The 18,256-nt window shown below is 43.6% G+C and overlaps 1 protein-coding gene across 1 annotated transcript in view; it reads right to left on the reverse strand.

The window, feature by feature from the left end:
* Positions 1 to 7,113: 7,113 nt before the first annotated feature.
* Positions 7,114 to 18,256, reverse strand: part of SMPX (small muscle protein, X-linked) — a 51,301-nt gene continuing 40,158 nt past the window's right edge. Inside the window, exon 5 of the mRNA XM_006085614.3 lies at positions 7,114 to 7,624. The gene's annotated coding sequence lies outside the window, so the exon portion shown is untranslated. The remainder of the gene's footprint in view (positions 7,625 to 18,256) is intronic.

Consider the following 18,256-nt stretch of genomic DNA (forward strand, 5'->3'; position numbering starts at 1 on the left):
TAGTAGGAAAATACGAGGAATGATTCATTTCCTGGATTAAATTAAAAATGTATATTTAGCCAGTTACATCGTCAGTGTCTGTGATCTACTACAATAAGAATTTTATTTTTCAACCATTTGTACACAGAAGCTGTGAGGGCCCTGTGCCTCACCCATATCCCCTTTGCTCCTACATTTCAGCACGTGACCCAGCTTCCAACCTGCCACTGGCTGCATTCCTTTGTTGGGGGGCTTTCCCTGCAAAGTGCACTTTGCCTGCTGATGCAGCGGGCAGCCCTCAATCAATGATGGAGGGGAGTTGGTGCATAAATACCTCAGCTCCCTCCCTGGAGCACGTGTTCTCTTCAGACTCCCAGAGCTTCCCCTGCAGGATTGAGCTCCAGTTACCCATAGTGGTAACAGCTTCACAGCCTCCCTCTTCAGCTGCCTTCCTGCCTTTATCTCTCATCCCCAGCCCTGTGCTGGTGTTTTCTTCTCTGCTCAAACAAGCTACCTTTATTTGAGTTCTTGTCTCAGAGGCTGCTGCTGGGAAAAGAAAGGAAGACAGAAGCAAAAAAAAAAAAAAACGCTTATTGATGTTCTTACTATCCTGGACATTTACCTAAATCATAACTTCTGATTTAGATAGAAGAATCTGGTTTGTGTGGGATTTAAATTAAGTCAAAATTACTTGAATCATGGTTTAAATCACTAGATATATAGATTTATTTTTAAATCGTTCTTGGTAATGTTTGCCTAGCTTTCCATGTACTCATCAAATATGACCCTCAATATAGCCCTCAAGCAGCATACTCAAATCAAAACTCAGCTTTGAAAGTGCTCAGGTGAAGAGACTCCACAATGCAGTATTCTCTCCTCCAATACTTTCTGGCCCTGTGCTAGATTGAGACTCATTGACTATTGATTTGCTGTAGGTTTAGTTGTGAAAGCACATGCAGCATTTTAAGTGATTATTACTCTTTCTAACAGAGCAGCCAGGATTTAAGTGCAGCTCAATTTTGAGTTCAGATACCAAGCTCTTAACTGCATGCAGAACCGTGGTGCTGGAGGGAGGGCTGCTCAGGCTGCTCTGTGGGCTGCGGCTGTGTTCATCTCAGTGGAGTAGGGAGAGCAAATAAAGGATTAAGAAAGGGCTGGTGTCTGAGTCACCTAGGGCAGTTCCAGGTCACATGTGTATCGAGACTATGTGACATTTAGATGTCTCAGGTCACCCCAAGTCAGATTATCTTTTAGTCCTTGCTTGGCCTGTCCACGTACACTTGGAAGCTCTCATGCATCCTCCTTACCCTTCAGAAAAAAATACATGATGAGTATTTGATTATGCTTGAAACAGATGGGGCTTGCCCTGCTCAGCCAGACCACGGAGAAGCCATAGAATCTTCTTCAGTGACCCCGTGGACTCTAGGAACAAAAGCACTTTCTGTCATTCTCTGTCTTCCCCTCTCTCCCTCTCTTATTTTCTGTCATTGTTTCTCCCTCTCTCCCTTTCCCCCTCCTACACGCCTTTCTCTTTACTACCTTTTATGCAGCAAGAAAGCTCTGACATTTAAAAACAGACATTCTTTGAGATGTTAATGCGACACAGAGCTGCTCCTCAGACATTTTTTGCAGCATCTACCTCTCTTGGACTCACCCACCTTGTTTCTTTGTCTCTGTAGAGATCCCAGTACATCAATAATCAGGTCACATGCATCAGGTCTCCCAAGGAAGAGTCACTTGTCCTAAAAATCTGATTCCCAGAAGCACAGCAAGTGATTTCAGCTTAAATATTTACTGGGATTAAAAGTTGGCAAATAACCATGATGTCCAAGGCTGAGAGATTGTTACATAACTATCCTTCGGTGAGGTCACATGTTTGCCTGTCTAATCACTGATCAGGGACATGTTTGATTACAGATAATGTGCTCACTGGCCCACAACTTAATTACTGAGTGTCTGAAGCAACAAAGCTTTCAGATGTAGGTCTTGCCTAATGGTGCATCTGCTAGAGATCATTGTCTCTGTTTGGCCTTTAAACGAAAGTTCTGGGGGATACAATGGGCGGTTGCCAGCGCTGTTCTCTGTGACCTCTCATTGAAAAAATATGCCAATTCCCACGGTTTATTTTCCAGCCAGCAATAGGCATTATAATTTATATCCAGGGCCAAATGGAATGAATGACTCCATGGTAGCAGATATTGGTCAACCCCTGGTGGAAGAATGCTCTCAGAGGAAATTAATGGCACATTCAATTTGGTGTATCTACAGCCAGAGTCTAGTTATCCAGACAGGACAGTTCCAGAGCAACGTGGGTAGGAGGGGGTGTCCTTTCCCAAGCTGGTAAAGAAAACATGCTGGGAAAAGTCTAGGGAAATAAGCAAGCAATTAGTAAGGAGGGCCAAAATGTTGAGCCTATGGGTCGGAGTCCCAGCAGTCAAATAGGATCTAAGTACAGAGTTTGGAACCCAGTGGGTCTCTCATTAGGGACATCTCTCCTGGCTATTTCCTCCTTCCATATTCCCCACCCTATGTGTGTATGGTTTGCCTGTGCTCCAAGTGGAGCTCCCACCCTCTCCTTCCTTGGCCATCATGATCATAACCAGAATGCCTGGCAATGACGTCAAAATTTGGAAAAAAGTAAGTTTGGGGTGTTTTTTTATTGGTGTTTTTATTTGTTTAAGGTTTAAAGCATCTTGGTATATACAGTTATTATTTAATCACTAGAAAGAGCTATGCCCATTTCCTTACCTGCAAAATTAAATAAATGCAACATGCCCTTTTAAAGAAATTACAATAAATTTGGATTCACCCAGATTCTTTTAGGACATTAGCCAAGGCCTAATTTCCAATAGAAATGTCCACATCATGCTGGGTGTCCAGCCTCCTAGACTTTGAGATGTGTCCCCTGGCTCCTTCAAATATTCATCTCCTCCTACTGAATGCAGAAAAACTCAGCTTTGGCTGGGTGAGGAGGGTGAGGATGGCCTGAGCCCAAAAATCTTACTGTGTGGCCAGAGCCAGAAGACAAGGGATAAAACAAAGCAAAACAAAATTAGAAAAATATAGCACAAAACCTTCCCCAGGTTTTCTTTTTCTTTCTTTCTTTTTTCCTGAAGCCTGCCATTAGCTGTAAGGCATTGTGGCTTGTGTGGGTGATTGGATTGAACGTTGATCTGTTCCAAATGCTTCTGAACAGAAATTCCTCCAGGACCCTCTCTTATCTAGTGCGCCATAGATGTGTGAGCAATATTAAGGAGCAGGAATGGTTTCCAGAGAAGCCTAGAGCCCTCCTTCTTTGTGTCTAGGGACTGGAAGCAACCCGCACACCAGGGTAAAACCCTGCCTGCCTGCACCTCCTCCCCATCAATCTGCCCAACTTGCGATCAGATTTGAAAATTGCGGTTGAGTGCAGAACTGCTTTTGCTTTGCAGCTCCTCTGCAGGCATCTGAAGCCCAATGAGAAAACCCCCTTTTCCTCTGGAATCTGCATCTTGAATATATCCTCACTGAACCAGAGAAGGGCTGCTCCCTGTTACAGCCTTGTTATCTGATAGCATCGTCTCTCCTAGTGGGGGGTGGCACTGAATTATTTTACAGAGAAGTCCAATGTTATGGGAGTTTTTCTCCTATAATAAACAAGCATAGGGCTGAAGGATATGAGGCCAAAAATCTGAAAATGATTGTTTAATTGAGTTTGTTTTTCTTTCTCTGAACAATACCTTAAAGACTGTGTTCTTAAGACTTATTTTATAGCTGAATCCCCTCTTTTATAACCAGCATCTTTTTTGACAGTGTGATTTGCCTTCAATGTGGGATCTAAGCAGGTTTGGCCATTTGCTTAGAGATAAAAGGAACTCAGTGTATGAATTCTAAGGGTTTTCTTTGCCTAGCGATATGCTGGGGAGTTGCATTATCCTGTAGTGGTTGCTCTGAGCATGGCTTGTTGACTTAATACACAATCGTGTCTGAATATCATGACGATAAATCCTCTTTGGAGAAGCACCAACTTTTCATTAATGGTCTGTGAGGCAAAGAACTATCTGTGGGTCACACTGATGCAAATATTCAGCATCAAGTGAAAAATCCCAAGGGAGCATTAATTACCCAGATAAAGGCAGTTTCTATTTCAAGCCAGGTTGTAAAGCAATGAGATAAAGCCACACATCTTCAAAGGGAACTAGTTTTAATTGATCAGCCTGTAGTCCTTGAATCCAATAAGTCCTGTTCTCTGCCCCACGATCCTTTCCCTGTTTTATTTCAGAGGGAGGACTCTAATTCTACATCCCAAGAATGTAGGAGAGGAGGTTTCACAGGATGGTACATTCCAATTAGTAGTGATCCTGATATGGACCTAATCACAGTGGGAGGCCTTTTGTAAATCCTCTGACTGTTGTAGTGAAAAATGAGGGATGCATTTGGGAAATATCATTCCCCATGCGCAGGGCCTAACTTTTAAAACTCTGCTGAGTCATTCACCTACTCAGGAAGAGAAGCTAAACCTTCCCATCTGTGCTCTTGAAATGTAAGGATCATAAAATATGAGTGGTTGCGAAGATTCTTGAAAGCCTTGCTTGTTCCAGATGGCCCTCTTCTCCAAAGGAATAAGCTTTTCAAGTGTCCCACGCAATTCTAAATCCTGTGGGGCCTTCTCTCATAGGTGCCTCAAGCACAACATGGGGGGAGGGGTGTTTGAAGGAAGGTGATTGGCTGGTTGTGCTGTGTTCCTCCCAGCACTTAGTATAGAGCCCGCCACAGAGACAGCAGCCAGTCAGTGTGGACAAAGTGACTGTTGTGTTGTACTCAGGATCCTTGCCTGTCAGCTTAGTACAGTGATGGCGAACTTATGACACGCGTGTCAGAGGTGACACGCGAACTCATTTTTTTTGGTTGATTTTTCTTTGTTAAATGGAATTTAAATATATAAAATAAATATCAAAAATATAAGTCTTTGTTTTACTATGGTTGCAAATATCAAAAAATTTCTATATGTGACATGGCGCCAGAGTTAAGTTAGGGTTTTTCAAAATGCTGACACGCTGAGCTCAAAAGGTTCGCCATCACTGGCCTAGTATCTTATAGTTGGTACCGGCAAGGCATGCGGTCCACCGGCTGCGAGTTTGACATGCTTGGGTTACAGCATGTGCACTATAAACTGGCTGTTGTACCTTATACTAGTACTTTACTTTAAATGCTCAAGCCAGCGTTGTTTATAGTTTTCTCTCTCTCCTAATGTACTTTCAGCTACTTGTACCTTGTTTTCTTCATGGGAAAGGTGTGTAATAATTGGTTATTGACAAACCCATATGAAAAATAAGGCTGTTTCAACATGATGTATGGGGTTTTAAAGAACCATTTAGTGTGAAATATGAATTTTTTATAATTATGACTTAATTGAAAATAAACTTTCTCTTTTCATATGTTATATGTGTTGTTCAACAAATGATGGGATATAGAACTTGCTAAATTCCACATACAGTGATTTTGAGCCTTAACAACAAGAAAAAATATATATTAAACATAAAACTCTCAAAAAAATCCATTGACTTTGTCTAATGACTCTGCTCTGTATTATGCTGCAAATTTGACTTGGCGAACTGCATTAAGATATGAGAACAGTTTTTATAACATTAAAACAAAATTGAAACTGAATATGGATTTATTTATATATAAACAAAGGGAACATGGAGGTAAATTTTGTAACCCTGCCCAACTGGCCTCATTAGGAAGGCATGGAATGGCCCTAGACCAGTGGTCGGCAAACTCATTAGTCAACAGAGCCAAATATCAACAGTACAACGATTGAAATTTCTTTTGAGAGCCAAATTTTTTAAACTTAAACTATATAGGTAGGTACACTGTTATTAACTTAATTAGGGTACTCCTAGGGCTTAGGAAGAGCCACACTCAAGGGGCCAAAGAGCCGCATGTGGCTCGCAAGCTGTAGTTTGCCGACCACTGGCCTACAGCAACACAGTGCTCTAGTATTTAGAACCTGCTCTGCTGACGTGATCAGGCTGGCATATTTGGTTCTGATTGATATTCCCCGTACGTCTTTATTAGATTGAGATCACCAGGATAAGCCAGATTCCAGCGAGATATCTGGAACTCATGATCAGGTGGACACCTGCTCAGAAAAACCTGAACCCCTCAGACCCCCTGAAATTGCAGCCAGTCACGTGTGCACAGTGATAGTCCTGCTTTGGGAAGCTGATTTCTAGGAAACAGAAAAGCTAAAGACTCGGTTTTGCTTGAGATGTTTAGAAGTACATCTGATTTTTTAATGGCAGGCACTGAGGAAAGGATAAAAGTCATGGTGTTGGCATCTCTATATAGTACCAGGTAGCTGACACACTTGCCTTTAAAACAGTGTGGTCCTGAGAACCTGGTCCTTCAAATCTTCATAATATAAAGTTGCCTGGTGATCTTAGGAAGATCAGAAAACTCTAGAGGGGCAGGGATGATTCCTTCTGGTTTCTGATCGATCATGTTGGCCATTGATTAAATTTCCTAGAGAATCTTCATCTTAGCAGCAGGAGATACGGTTCATCTTTCTTAGGACAACTAAGTTATGATCTGTCCCTCTCTTTTGTTCTAATCCCCCAGCTTTATTTCACTGTACCTTATAATGAACTCTATCTCATCTGGGCAAAGAGAATTTCTGAGCCTCTATGGAAGTAAAATGCACTCACTATAAAGTTTTCCTTGGAGGAGGAATATCAGCGATGACCAATTCCTTAGGCAATATTTAACTTCATTTGCACTGATCAGTCAGCTATAGTTTTACTCACGGTACCCAATAATTCACAATGACCAGCCCCCACTTAGACAATGTAGGTTTTGACTGGCTCTTATATCTCACTAGATGCCTGGTGCACGGAGTCCCTCGGCCTGGCCTGTGCCCTCTCGCAATCTGGGACCCCTTGGGGGATGTCCGCAGGCCAGGTGTAGGGACCCCACCAGGGCAGGGAGGGACTGTGGGAGGGTTCCAGGGTGTGCCGGCCCTTCTCACCCAGACCCCATCGGGAGGACCCCAGCAGCAAGCTAACCTACCAGTTGGAGCATCTTCCTCCTGGTGGTAGTATACATCATAGCGACTGGTCCAACAGTCGAAGAAACGGTAGGACACTTAGCATATTAGGCTTTTATTAGATAGAATTTCTCTCCATATGGGGGCATATGTATCTCTCTAAAGTTATGAAAATTTATTAGTTTTGATTCATATTTTACGTTTACTTGCATATTTATTTGAACTCATAAAAACTTTATTGACATAATTTAGAAGGTGAAGAACTAAAATACATTCCAAATAATGACCAAAATAGTGTGGGAAGTAGCTTATAGAGCTTCTAATCACAATCATTGTTATGCATATGGCCATATCCCTCTCTGTAAAATCATATTCTTCCTCAAAACTACACCTTCAGGAGGTGGATTCTTGAACTATGTGTTCTGCAAGGTGCCAAACATGAAGACAAAGTATGAAGTGCAGCCAACTAGAAGGAAGAGATATAAATGTACAAACAGGACATTTCTGCTAATCTCAGGCATTCGGGAGGTTCATAATCTTCATACAAATATATAAAATTTTTAGTGAGCTATCTTCATTTTAATCTGTTCTCTTACTCTTCAATTCTTCACATCATGTCTGCAAAAGAGAAACCAAAGGAAGCATTAGTTTAGTTTTCATGAGATCATTTTAGGGACAGGTTGTAAATCGGTATGATAGGGTACAAGTCAAAATCGAACTTGAACACTTCATCTCTCGATTCCATGAATACAAAGTGAACTATGAGTAGAAAGTATAATTATAAACTTTGGCTCTATTGATTTAAGTAATTTCAAACTACATTAGGACAGCTTCCTTCTGAAGAATTAGAGTATGATGCTAACCTTATGTTTATGACTTGTAAGACCTTCCGTTCCTGTGGTCATTTTACAGTCATGGCTCCAGTTCTCCTCCCCTCCCTATAACCAGCTCCATGGCAATGGCACCTTTTAGTATTCTGCTAATGGTGAATGAGGAATAATTTCTCATATTTGGCCATACGGCTTGCTTCAGCCAACAGAATGAGGCCGAAGTGATTGTGTGCCAGTTCTAAGCCTAAGCCTCAAGAGGTATCACATGTTTTTGTTTATTCTGTTGTGCTTCTGCCATTACCATGAGCAGGATATGCCCAAGCTAACCTGCTGATCCCAGGAGAAGGACAAGAAATATGTGGAACAGAGCCACCCCAGCTAATGTGTCCCAACCAAGCCCTGTCTAGCCCAGAACCCCCAGCTGCCACAGACGCATAAGTGATCCCAGTCTAGACCAGCTGAGCCCAAACATATGAGCCAGAATAAGAATGATTTTGTTCTAAGCCATTGGATTTGGGGGTGGTTGGTTCTGCAGCAAAAGCTCATTGATATGGCACTATTTCTCTTTTAAAAGCTCTCGTAATCAGGCATCATGGGACATTATTTACAAATTTGTTTTTCATTTTTCCTTGGCATCATTCATTGTGTGTCTTCCCTTATGTGAATGGGTTGAACATTTTCTAATAAGTGGAATGCTCAGCCCTAGACTGTTTGACAGAGTGTTGGCCTGCGGGCCAAAGGGTCCCAGATTCGATTCTGGTCAAGGGCATGTGCCTTGGCTGCAGGCTCCTCCCCAGCCCAGGCCCTGGTTGGGGCTCCTGCAGGAGGCAACCAATCTATGTGCTTTTCTCACGTCGATATTTCTCTCTGTCTTTCCCTCTCTCTTCCACTCTCCCTAAAAATCAATGGAAAAAAATATCCTCGGGTGAGGATTAACAAAAAAAAAGAAAAAGAAATGGAATGCTCACATTTTTTCCTATTACTAATGGCTGAAGAAAGAAAAGTCCACAGACAATATTCCCCCCTGCTGTGGCAGACACTGTGGTGTGGCTCTCTCCATATCCATCCACAGCCACATTCACCCTTGCTCTTTACTGCACTTGTCAAATACTACACTTGTCAGGCTCTCTTATAGCTAGGATGGCATGGGACCCAGTTTTGGCCACTGAGCCCTGAGGAGAATTCTATAGTAGAGGTCTTTTCAAAAGCTTTCCTGTCCTGTGTATTTCTCTAGAGATTAAAAAGCCTGTTGTGTCATTCAGCAGAGTAAGTATCTCAACGTCTCATTGCTGGTAAATAGAAAAGCTAGGATTTGAACTTAGGTGCCCTAACTTGAGCTCCGTCCACTCCACTAACAGGGAAGGTTTGGATTTTTCTCGAACCAGTGGAAAAGGTAGAAGGTATTTTTGATTTCAGAACTGAAAAGCATCATCACCAGCAGTTAGCACAGGCTCTTCTATTTCTCTAGCATTTTTTTAAATATGTTTTTATTTATCTCAGGGAGGAAGGAAGAGGGAAAGAGAGATAGAAATATCAATGATGAGAGAGAATCATTGATTGGCTGCCTCCTGCACTCCCCTTACTGGGGATCAAGCCTGCAACCCAGGCTTGTGCCCTGACTGGGAATCGAACCGTGACCTCCTGGTTCATAGGTCAATGCTCAACCACTGAGCCACGCCTGCCAGGCTCTAGCATTTTTTAGAAACTCAATTTTCAGTCCATGCTAGTCACCAAGAGGAAGCAAGATTCCACCTCCTTCCCAGTCCAGGATTTCCAGGTGAAATGCATTTTGTTGACCAGCAACTTTACAGCCTCATCCTGGCCCAACATGTGGGCCTTGTCTCTGACCACCTTCCCTCATACACCCTACACTGAGTTTGCTGGTCACTTACTGTTTCTGTAACATAACAAGAGCCTTCAGACCTCTCCCTCTTTGCTTATAACTTTTTACTAAAATCTCCTCCATGACTCTTCCTGTAACATGCTGCATTGTAATTATTTGCTAATATGCATCATCTCTCTCCTCTCATAGCTCTCCTGTCATAGCTGTCCTGCCACTAGGCTGTGACCTTCTGAAGGGTGTGAACATGTCCTACTCTTTTTTATATCACAGTTCCTATCATAGCACCTGACACATAGCAGGGGCCTGGGGGCTGATGAGTTGGACCACTGGAGGAGTGAGAATAGGATAAGAACTGAAGTTGGAGTTACAGCCAAACCCACATTCTGCAATGTGAAGCAGCAGGAAGGAGCGAGGGGCAACAGATGCAGTAAATCAGGAGTGTTGACTTGATGTGCTACTCCTCATGGTGTTACAGGTCTGCCATAGCCCCATGATGGCTTGTATGTGCTCAAGCCATTTTACTGCTATCGTCGCTGTCCTAGCTGACATATGGCCAGTGTCTGGCTAAGCAAGAGGCCATGACGAGCTGCCCTGAAGCCGAGACATTCCTTCGGCTTCTCTGAGCAGCACCGAAGGGGTGATGATGATTCATTGCAAATTGTCACTGAAGCATGTTCTATGAGGTGTGATTTCTCTCCCAGAAGCGACCAGACTGTGAAGCACCATCTGCAACCCAGAAGTGGGAACCATTTCTATAACAGGCTTGATAATGGATTTTGACCACCACCTATCTATCCCAGGTAGTGAATTTATGGCTAATCCTGTGAAATTTAGGATGAGCCATTTGCAATAATTCTTCAGTGACTGTTTAAAAGCCCTAAGATGCCCCTCACGACTGGTTCAGCTTATGGACCTCTCTGACTTTGAGACAGTTTTGAAAACATAGACAAACCTTTATTCACTTTGCCTGGATCACCAAGGTGGCTGTATTATTTAGAAAAGCAAAAGCATGGGATTCTTTATGTCACACTGGCCCAAGGGAACAGTGTTCTTTCCCTTTGCTCAGTGTGTCTGTGACCTAAGGGAAGCCTGGGAACCTGGCTGAAGAGGGGGAAACTGGGCCAGTGCCGTCAGCCTGTACTCTATGTGGGGGTGGAGGAACAGCTAGATGATGGTGATGTTGCTGGTTTTGAATATCTAGTCTGTGCCAGGCATGCCACCACTGACTTTACACCATTACTTCATTTAATCTACAAAGTGAACCCAACTCTTCCTTGTAGAAAGAGCAAAGCAAGAGGCAGCAGAGGGAATGGAGCAATCATTGCAGTTGGCTTTCTGCACACCACCCTGCACACATTCCCCAGCTCCCCTCTCCCTCCCAGGTCCCAGTAGAATCCAAGAGGGCCCAGCAACCTTGGACACTGGACACCAATGATGGATAAGGTCACACAAGGACCTTCTGAAAGTTCAAAGCCCCCAGAGAACTAGCATTTCTGTCCTTGGCCTTGGGGGACTCGGTGTGTACTCCAATTGGCTAGGTGTTACTGAAATACAAGAGTCCAAGAATCCAGGGACCTGGGTCAGTGCTCAAATTTAGAACTTGGAATAATGGGAAGGGATCCAGAGCTAAAATTGCTCAGGCTGGAAAGCTCACTTGTTTGTCAGGTTGTTGGAATGCAAGTGTGTTGGGTGGTATCCCGGGCCACACTACTATGCTGCCTAGGCACCAGCTGTCAGCTCTTCTCCTGTGTCCTGTTCTCCCATAGGAGACATTTGTGAGAGAAAAGAGGAATGCGAGGCACCCTGCTAAAAAGTCACTCTCCAGATACCCAGGCCACCTTTTGTACCCAAAACAAAAAGACACAGAAGCCTCACTTCTAGTTTAGAAAAGGCTCACCTTGGCTAGTGAAGAGGTGATATGCCCAATATCTCCCTGTATCACTCTATGTCCAGGCTGAGGAGCATGTGATGTTTATGCTTTGCTATGACCCATTTATAGCTGTGTTACTCATGGTTGCCATGGCCCCACATACATCACTTATAAAATAGACTCCATTCAACACTTGTCTGCATTTTGTCCTTTCAACACACACTCAGGGGCAGTACAATGATTATTTCCTCCTACGTGGTGCTAAATCATAGAATCATAAACACAGTGACACTCAAGTAGTCAAGAGAAAGGCCATGCCTATGTTCTGTCCAGTTTCATATGCAACAGCCAGCCATGCGCCCAGAGCAAACTGGTTGATGCTTTGGAGCTTGTTAGAGGGCATTTGTGGAGCCTTCTAGTTTATCAAGCACATTCATACACATTGTCCCATGCACTCATCATGACCATGTGAAGAGGAAAGCAGTGCAAGCTACAACTAAGGCTCCTTGGAACCTCACCCACCAAAGTCAGAAGATAGCGAGTGCACAGTCTGGAATTGCACCCAGGCAACTCCAAACTCAGAATTCTTTCTGGTATCCCAAACAGCCACTCAGAAAATAAAAGAAAGAAAACTTGGTAAAAAAAAAAACTTTAAAAACTTGTCTTAAACTATGAAACATCCACCAAAATTGGCTTTTGGCTTTTATGCATGAAGCCTTGTGTGGCTAACATAAAAATTAAAATGTTTCAACCAATACCTAACAAAAACAGGAATGGTGTGAGTCACACAGAGTGAGACTTTTTTGAGGGGGCGTATTCTGCTCCTGAAATCAAGATCCAAGTAGTGTTATGTGCTGGAGGTGGAGCATATAAGTCACCTTAAGGCAAAGGCAAGTTGTAGGTCCAGGTCAAATTTCATTAAAGTAAGTTCAAAAAGGTTGTGTGTTTTTTAAATCCTATTGTATTGAGAATTTGTTATATCAGATATCAAGTCAGAGCTGGGGGCTAAAAGCTGTGATAACATTGAATTTGGGGAGATCTTGATGGAGAAGGGGGCATAATCAAGACCACTGGCGGATCCTGGTTTTGTGGTCAATTTTTCACCATCCTTCAGAGCACAGACCTTCCTATTTATAAAAGGGCCATTGACTTCACTTGGGAAACACTGACCCAAGACTTCCCTAGTGAAACACAGCTCAATAATGCCCAGGGGAACCCAAAGTAATAAATAAGTCAAGGTGATTGCTATCTTAACCGAGGTTCTCAGAGTTTCTAAAGATAGTGAAACCCTTCTTTGTTGTTCAGGCCTGAGAATTTGAGGTCTAAAGACAATGGTGCTTACATGAAAAATACCCAGCATCCTCTTAGAACTATCTAGCAACAGTCTGTAGCAGCCAGGGGTTCTGGAACATCCAAATGGAAAACCAGTTCCTTGAAATGAAGCTAACAGAACCTATGAAACTAATGTAGGCCTCCCTGCCTCTCTCCAGGAAGGCATCCAGGAAAGCACATTGTCATGACGATCACCTTACAACAGATAGACTTTGCTCAGTTGTTTTTTTGTTTTTATAGTAATAACTAGTGACCCAGTGCACAGATTCGTGCACATTGAAAGGAAGTTAATTAGAAGGTGGCCGGCTGGGTGGGACTGGGAGAGACGGGCTGGACATGCCTAGAGCCAACCTTCCGTGGTCCCTCCCCGGCTGGCCGCACCTGGAGTGGCGCCATGGATCGAAGGGCATCTGCAGGGTCCCTTTGGCAGGTGGAGTCCCTCGGCCTGGCCTGCGGGGCTTGGCTGAAACTGGCTCTCCGACATCCCCCAAGGGGTCCCGGAGTGTGAGAGGGCACTCTGCAAAGTTGCTGTCGTACAAGGTGTGCAACGCAAATGCAAGTGTGCAGTCACCAGATTTGGGGCCAACAGTGCCCCAGCAACAACATAACCCACAACCAAAGGTGGAATCGTGTGGCCCCGCAAGGGATCGGGCTCCCTCCTCTCTGGTTTCAGGGTGCGTCACCCAAGAACAGCCGCTGCCAAGTCACTGCAGCTCGGCAGCTCCTGTGTTGAGCTTCTGCCCCCTGATGGTCATTGTGCATCATAGCAAGTGGTCGGAGGGTAGGAGGGACACTTAGCATATTAGTCTTTTATATATATACTAGAGGCCCAGCGCACGATTAAATTGTGCGTGTGTAGGGTCCCCTAGGCCTAGCCTGCCATCAGGGCCATGTCCACCGCCCCGACACCTCGCATGCTTCACGGATGCTGCCACCCCTTGCCCTCCACCGGATGCCAGGTTCTCACCTTCCCTGGGCCTGGTGTTCACCCACTTGGAGGATGCCTATAGGTAGCAGCCCCATTGTGGAGCCGCTCTCGGCGCCCTCCCCTTTGGCCATGACCTGCGGGCCACGCCATCTGGTATCGGGATGCCGGGATGTCCTTCTGTTCCACCGGCCTCTGCTCTGTCTGGGCTCGGGTAGTAACCGCTGCCGCCACCACAGTCACGTGCAAGAGTAAAGCCGGCAGGCCGGTGGCACATGCCAGTGCACACTCCCTTACACTTCCCCTCGCACCTCTCAAAGGTTAGCCCCGCCCTGTTGAATCCAGCCAATCTGGGAGCCGTGCTGCCCTACCTCCAGCCAATCCGCTCGCCCACCAGCCTCACCCCCCCACCCCCCGCAACTGCCTTCCCAACCACCCTGGAGGCTCTCAGTCTTTTGAGCTGAACCTTGCAACCCAGTGAAGGCAGGGAGGGCCACCTGAAATAACAGGAAACTGAAGTCCGAGGCTGAGTGTGAGTGCAGCTCCACTCTGTTCCCTCCCATGGAGCCTGTCCTATCCCTCTGCGCCAAGTGCTCAGGTCCCGCACCTCCCTGATGTCAAGGGCCTATTCTGCCTCCCCACTGCAAGCGCCCCGGCCGCCCGCCGTGCCCCAGCCGCCCGCAGCACCCTGGCTCCGCTCCCGCCTCTCGCCTCCTGCCTCCGCTGCCTTGGCTCCGTTCCTGTCTCTGCCACCTCTACTTTGCTCCCTTCTGTAGCGCTTGGCTTCCTTCTACATTGTCTTCAGTCTTCGCTCCCATCCAGTATATGCAAATTAACCGCCATCTTGGTTGGATTAATTTGCATATAGTCGCTCTGATTGGCTGGTGGGTATAGCAAAGGTATGGTCAATTAGCATCTTTGTCTTTTATTAGTGTAGATAGATGGTGGTAGTGAGTGGCCCAAAAATTCAGAACCCAATAAAAACCTGGCCTTTGATGTACCATCAGGCAAAGATATAACTATAACATTTTATAATCTTCTAAAATAGTAAAACTACTTTCAAAAGTGAATGGAACTAGAGTTTCAGTATTTCTCCTCATTTTAGAAATTTGGAAATTAAAATTCAGAGGATTAAGTCACTTGTCCAAGGTCACACAGCTAGTTAATGACTGGTCCAGAATTAAAAGCCTGTCTGGAGAGCTCTTTCCCCTACACTAACCTCCTTTAAAACTCATATATAATGGGCATAAGTAATCTGTACATATAGAGTCACCTTGCAGGAACAAGTGATACATGGAAATATATCTGTAGTGAATCAATAATTTTACTTATCATTCCTGTTCTTGTGCTAATGAACACCAAAATTAAATTTTTTAAATGTCTTGCCTTCTCCTAATTTAGCAGGATTTATTTTAAATATTTTTATAGAGTAAAATGCACAAGTCTTAAATGAACAGCTTGATGAATTTTTCATATGTGTATACCCATGTGTATAGCTTTTAATTTAACATAGCTCTTAAATACTACCTTACATGCCAACATATCATCAAGGTTTTGGTCGTTTCTTTGAGAAAAACTAGTTCCAAGAGGTGATAAAACAAGTTTAAGTTTTGAAAGAAAGGGAGGGCAAGAGAGGGGAGAAAAACAAACTTTCCATGGTTAGATAAATTGAGAAATACTGGGTTAAGCAATGATAAACCATTTTCATAGTTTTAGGGCCCCTCGGAGCTTTAAATATCCAAATGTATATTGTGTTTTGGATGTGGGGACGAAACAATGTAGCATCTTTAAAATGTAGTCAATCACTGAACCATTTTTCCAGTTTTCTATTGTTTGCATTATCTTTTAATCCTCAACCGAGGATATGTTTTTTATTGATGAGAGAGAGAGAGAGAGAGAGAGAGAGAGAGAGAGAGAGAGAGAGAGAGAGAGAAAAGAAAGAAACATGGATTGGTTGCCTCCGGTACATGCCCCGACCTGGAATCAAACCCATAACCTAGGTATGTGCCCTGATTGGGAACTGAACCCACAACATTTTGGTGTAAGGGATGACGCTCAACCAACTGAGCTACCTGGCCAAGGATGATTGTGTTTTTCACTTCTCATTCAACATATTACAAATAGTATCCATGTTGTATTAGGTGGATACACCAGAGTTTACTTAATCAAAAACATTTTATTGGACACTTAGTTTCCTAATCAATTTTGCTATAATAAATGAACAAAACTTTTTCTCATGAACATTTTCTTTAGGATGGCTTCCATCTAGGCCAAACTGGTTTGGGCCTTTCTCCATTTACAAAGACCCATATCCTCATCATCCATGCCAGTATAGTGCATGCTATACAATGGACACTCAACATCCATTGAAAGAATGAACAAGTGTCTGTTTCATTATCGTTTTTCCCACTCATCTCTGTGAATTTTATTATCAGAAAATGGATAACTGTGTTTTTTTGAGCATCCCTTTGATTACTAGTGAGGCTGTACATTTTCTCATGCATCTCTACTAATTACACATCCACTTTTGAGAATTGTGAGCTCATTTCCATTATCTGTTTATCTATTAAGGTGTTAGAATTTTGCTTCCCAATTTGCATGGGCTCTTTACATTTCGTGGAAAACCATTTTCTTGATCGAGTTTTCTATTTAATTTTTTTTCAAGTACACAATTTTTTTTAATCAGCAAGGTTTTGTGGGATGATTTTGATCGCTCTGACTTTTGAAATGCTATCTGGGGAAGCTTAATCAATGACTTCATTTTTCCCCTAAATCATTCCCACAGTTATTTTAAAAGTTAGTTATAGCCACTTTGGAAGTGTGGGGTCTTTTTTATAGGCTATTGTAAATCACTCCCACAGTTGTGAGGTACTTTTTTTAACCACACAGAACAGGAGCTCAAATTGGCTGCACATTAGAATCACCTAGGGAGTTTTTAAAACTCCCAAAGCAAAGGATGCCTCATACCAATGACATGAGAATCTCTGGGGCTGATATCAGTATTTTTTTAAAAACTCCCTAAGCCTTTGCTGTACAGCCACAGTTGAGAACCACTTGCCTAGAAGCAAGCGCTTGTCCAATGTCTTGTTAAATTGCAGATTCTGATTCAGGAGGTCCGGGATGGACCTGGGGTGTGCATTTCTAGCAAACCCCCAAAAGGATGCTGTTGTTTGTCTATGGACCACACTGAGGATCCAGGGTCTAAAGTAGTGGTTTTCAATGGAGGGCAGTAGGCCATATCTTCCCCCTGCTGGACATTTGGCAATAAGTGGAGATGGTTTTGGGTTTTACAACCAGGAGGAGGTGGTGCCACTAGCATCTTGTGCATAGGGGGCAGTGTTGCTCTAAGCATCCTACAGTAGTACCCAGGATAGCACCACCCCAAAGAGTTATCCGGCCCAAATGTCTGCGGTCCTGAGGTTGAGAAATGCTTCTGTGAAAGAAAATAATCCCAAACCCACGCTGGGACGGCTTTGTGCTCTGGTGTGAGTGGCCCCTTCTGGGAAGCATTTCTCATAAAACATATGAGTGATTTTCTGATGAACTATGAGATGAAGAGCCCCTTCTGGGAAATTAGATTTACTTGTCTCACTAAATAAGCCATGTCACATTGTTTAATGACCATTTGTACCTGGCCTAACAATATTATCTAACCACATTTTTCTCGTATTCTAAGTGTTTGAGCTGACTTTTTGAAGACTCTTAAAGCAACTTTGAAGTAAAGCTTTGGCATATGCTTGCAACAATCAATTCATCAGAGAAATTGCTATAATGCCCCTTGCCTTGCCGGTCTCCAAGCTGCTTCCTAGGTGGATCCTGTGTATACATTCAACAAAAGTTTACTGAGTACCTGCTATGGAGACATTTTGGTGCAGATCCTGCCTTCAGATCCCAGCTCTCCTGCTTCTTACTAGTAGCTGTGTCACCTGGGGCAAGTGTTCTTCCGAAGTATAGGAAAATAATAGTATCAAGCTCACAGGATTATTGTGAGGATAACATATTAAAGCATTTAGCAAGATGCCTCCCACATAGTAAATACTCAATAAATGCATTTATTATTACTGTTTATTCAGAGATAAAGACCCACAAAAAGCTTATAAGTCAGCACATCCCTTCATTCCCCTCTGCCTTTCAAGCAAGATTCAGTCTTTGTCATCTTGGACTCAAGCTGGTGGTTGACAGAACTCTAAATGGCTGCAGAGGAGAATTACAAGAAGTGAATGGGCCCTGTTTGGTGTGGCTTGGTTGGAGTGTCGTCGCATGCACTGAAGGGTTGTGGGTTCCATTCCCAGTCAGGGCACATACCCAGGTTTCAGATTCAATCCCCGGTTGGTATACGTACGGGAGACAAACGATCGATGTTTCTCTCTTTCTCTCTTCCTCTCTCTCTAAAAAAAAATCAATACAAAATACCCTTGGGTGAGGAGATATATATATATATATATATATA

Source organism: Myotis lucifugus, unplaced genomic scaffold (genome assembly GCF_000147115.1).
Source record: "Myotis lucifugus unplaced genomic scaffold, Myoluc2.0 scaffold_20, whole genome shotgun sequence".
Lineage (NCBI taxonomy): Eukaryota > Metazoa > Chordata > Mammalia > Chiroptera > Vespertilionidae > Myotis > Myotis lucifugus.